The sequence below is a fragment of the Rhineura floridana genome, chromosome 14, assembly GCF_030035675.1.
Source record: "Rhineura floridana isolate rRhiFlo1 chromosome 14, rRhiFlo1.hap2, whole genome shotgun sequence".
In the NCBI taxonomy this organism is placed as follows: domain Eukaryota; kingdom Metazoa; phylum Chordata; class Lepidosauria; order Squamata; family Rhineuridae; genus Rhineura; species Rhineura floridana.
Genome location: NC_084493.1, coordinates 15209831 through 15214128, shown reverse-complemented (window position 1 = coordinate 15214128; position 4298 = coordinate 15209831).

The window sequence follows — 4298 nt, the reverse complement described above, 5'->3', positions numbered from 1 at the left end:
TATTGGACTGTGCTTCAATTTGTCCTTTAATCAAATTGTACCAAAAGCGCACACAGGATTGTATTCAGTACTTGACCTACTCAGAATAGACCCAGTCAAGTTAATAAATATTACCTTAGGTTCACTAATTTCAGTGGGTCTACCATGAGTAGGGCTAGCATTTGATAGAACCCGTAGATAGTATATCACTCATATTGGCATCCACCAAAATGTGAGGACATGAAGAGGCAACCTTGGCTACAGCTAGTATTGTGCGACAGTGTACACTAGAGACTGTGTAGTGTAGTGCAGCGGTTCCTAAACATTTTTCCCCCACAGGCCACTTGAAAATTGCTGAGGGTCTTGGCAGACGTCTTAATGATTATTCTGCCAGTTGTAGCAATTGTTATTCCATAGAATTCAAACTGTAATACAGTATATGAAGTAAGAGAAGCAATAAAATACAATTAAAAATATTATGAATGTTTCATGCAATGGATTTGCTGTCTCCCATCTTCAACCACAAATCCACAGACCCTGAAGGAAGCTCATAGACCACTGCCAATCCATGGACCACAGTTTGGGAAGGTGTTGGTTTTGACCTTTAAAACCCTGCATGGTTTCGGCCCAGTCTATCTGAAGGAGCGCCTCCAGCATCATCAGCGATGCCGCTCAACTAGATCAGCCTCGAAAGACCATCTCTCCATCCTACCAGTTAAAACAGCTAGACTGGTGAGGCCTAGGGAGAGGACTTTTTCAATTGTGGCCCCCACTCTGTGGAATTCCCTCCCAGATGATCTCTGTCATGCCCCTCTATGATGAGCTTTCGCCGGGCCTTGAAGACCTGGCTCTTCAAACAGGCTTTTGGGGTGGGTTAGGTTTTATTATGATTGGTTGAGATTTTAATTTAATGTAACTATATGTTTCAATTTTGTACGTCGCCCAGAGTGGCTGGATTGCCAGCCAGATGGGCAACTAATAAATTTAATAAATAAATAAACATCCAGTATAGTGTAATGGCCACAGTGTTGGGCTTGAATCCAGAGAACATAAGAGCCTGCTGTATCAGACCAGTGGCCCATGTAGTCCTGCAACCTGTTGCTACATTTATATTCTACCTTTTCTCCAAAGAGCTCAAGGTTGCATACAAATATGGTCCCCCCCCTGATTTTATCCTCACAAGAACCCTGTGAGGTAGGTTAGGCTCGGAGGCAGTGACTGGCTAAGGTCACCCAGTGGGCTTCATGGTCAAGCGTGGATTTGAATCCTGGTCTCCCAGGTTCATCTGACACTCCAACCTCTGCACAACACTGGCCATGGTCCTGCATACAAGGCTTCAGTCCTTGTTAGTGAGGGTTCATTGACAGAGTACATGATTTTCATGTTGAAACCCCTCCCCCTCTGGCCTCAGACTAGCTGCCAAATGATCTGACTAAAATGATATGGCATCTTCTTCTACAAAGCTCACTAGGTTGCTGTTATATTCAAACTTTAGGGAACTGAGGGCTATTTAGGATTTTCCAGCAGATTGCATTTGGGGACATGTTCTAGGATGCACAGTTAGTTGCGCACTGGCCAGGACCTGCATGTCCACAATTGTTGGGAAAGATCAGCAGTGGGCTTGCAAACTATCTTTTTGGGATCAATTCTGAACTTGTCATTGAGGAATTCCTTGCTGATTGGGCCCTGGGTTTCCTCAGAACACAGACTGCAAACTGTTCTTACTAATACACCACAGAGGGCTATTTATGAGAGTCTGATATACACCAGCCTCATGCTAAAGAGTAACCTATAAATGTGACAGTATGCTAAAGCAGAAGCCTGCCTTTTAACTTGTGTAATTCAACTGCATAGGAGTGATACTTGATCAGCTCAGAGGTAACTATTTACTTACTGGAAATCACAGCTTGGTACTTGTGTTTCTGTGGCCATCATAGTCCTGTTGTGACAGAAATGCAATTAACTCATATCAGTAGTGCAATACTGTGTACGATATCCCCTTAGACTGATTTCATGGAACAGCAGGGGCAAAGTAATTAACATTATAGTGGCGCTTCCTTCCAATGCCTGGAATGCACAAGATGAAAACTCTTAATCCACAGCATCTAGTCAGCAAGTCAGTCTCTAGAATATCCAATCTAAACGTGATATCCAGCTATTTTATTTAATTTGGATTTATACTCCACCCTTCAAGTTTTCTGGGGGACTTTCAATAGACATTAAATAACTACAAAGTCTTGTGTCACTTTAAATAGGCCACCAAATATTGTTACATTTATATCTTACCTTTTTACCAAGGAGCTCAAAGGGGTGTACAAATATGGTTCTTCCCCTCCCAGTGTTATCCTCACAACCCTGTGAGGTAGGTTAGGCTGAGAGGCAGGGGCTGGTCCAAGATCACCCAGCAGGCTTTATAGCCAAGCAAGGATTTGAACCCTGGTCTCCCAGGTCCTAGTCTGACACTCTAACCACCACACCACAGTGACTTATGGCATAAGCTTTTGTGTAATCCTGGAAAATGTATGCCATAATAAATTTGTTAGTCTTTAAGGTACCACAAGACTTTGTTGTGTTTGCAACAGGCTAATGCTAGTAACCTTCTGGAAATATAGTAACTAATACATTAAAATAAGCTAAAAGCAACAAATCAATAGAGGATTAAAAAATAATCCAAGTTGAACAAAACAGGAAAAGTTAAGAAGCTTGGAGAAAGATATTGGAGTGGGTGCCAGGTGAGCCTTTCTGGGGAGTACATTTCAAAGCTGGCACTGAAAACTTCTCCCAGTAACCTCTTGCCCTATCCTAGATGGCAGGCAGATCCAGAGAAGGCACCAAGGAAGATCAGAGTATAGGAAGACACGCATGGAGGCAGCTCTCCATGGTCAAGAGGTTCTTCACACCCAAGAACATTCTGTAATGTGTTCTCTCATTCTGTAACTAGATTATGTGCCCTCTGTTTCAAATTAGAGGAAAGAACAGAACAGTCTCAAACTATTAAAAACAACCTTTAAAAAAAAAAAGCTTTTAAAGGATGTTTTAATGTTTCTAAAGATGTTTTGTTTTAATATATTTTAATGTCTGTTTTTATGATGTTTTATAGTGTTTTTGTTTGCCACCCTGGACTCCTCCTGGGAGGAAGGGTGGAATATAAATAATAACAATAACAACAGTAATTGACCAGCTACAGTAGCTTCATTAATAAGTGAATACCTGCAGAAATGAGCAGATGGGGGTTGGTGGGGTTACATGCAATGTCTTGTGTCCACTTCCCCTTTAGTCTCATTCATGCACAATCTATGCACGCAGTATGTGTTCACCATCGTTGCAGTAGTGCTGCTTACTCTGCTGAAATGCTTACCTCCTCATATTTCATAATATCTAGGGGTTTTTTTTTCCAGTGCACTGTAGTGAGATCTCTTATAGAAAAAAAAAACTATGGAGGTGTTATACTGCAGCAGCTTCAGTTTTTTTCATCCTTGCTGAATTTATATCAGTTTGGGGCAGAGAGGGTGGATGGAATTGGCAAAAATTACTTGCTCTGTAAATCTTTATGTTCCGAGTTTGAATTTGAACTCTTTCTACAACCATGGTAAATGCCATAAAATACTGTCTAAAGCAAGGTTTGACCCCCACCCATCAATTTTTATATAATTTTCAACTTTTTGCTAGTTTTTTTTAGCATGATATAAAATTAGTAAATTTGGATGCAATAAATTCTTACATCATGGGAGGAATTGACCCATTCATTACAACAGATTTGTTTCTTCTTGAGAGTGGCTTGTGGCACCTTAAAGGCTAACAAATTTATTATCGGGTAAGCTTTTGTGAACTACAGTCCCTTCATCATTTTATTATTTAAATTTCTGTCTCACCCTTCTAAAGAACATCAGAAGAGCCCTGTTGGATCAGGCCAGTGGCCCATCTAGTCCAACATCCTGCTCTCACATTGGCCAACCAGATGCCCGTGGGAAGCCCACAAGCAGGACCTGAGTGCAAGAGCAATCTCCCCTCTTGTGGTTTTCAGCAACTGGTATTCAGACATGTCTAGTAGCAGAGGCAACAACAAAAATAATAAAGGAGGCAAATAAAGTGGTAAACAACCAACATTAAAACATTTAAAACTTTTATAAACATTAAAAACATCTAAAATAATTTTAGATTAATTTTATAATTTATAAAATAATTGTAAAATAATTACAATTATGAAATAATTGTAAAATAATAATTATTTTATACTTGTTTGTTGCTTGTTACCTGAAGGTCTCCAAGCATCTTACAACACATGTGAAATATAAATACATTAAACCATGAAAAGTTTA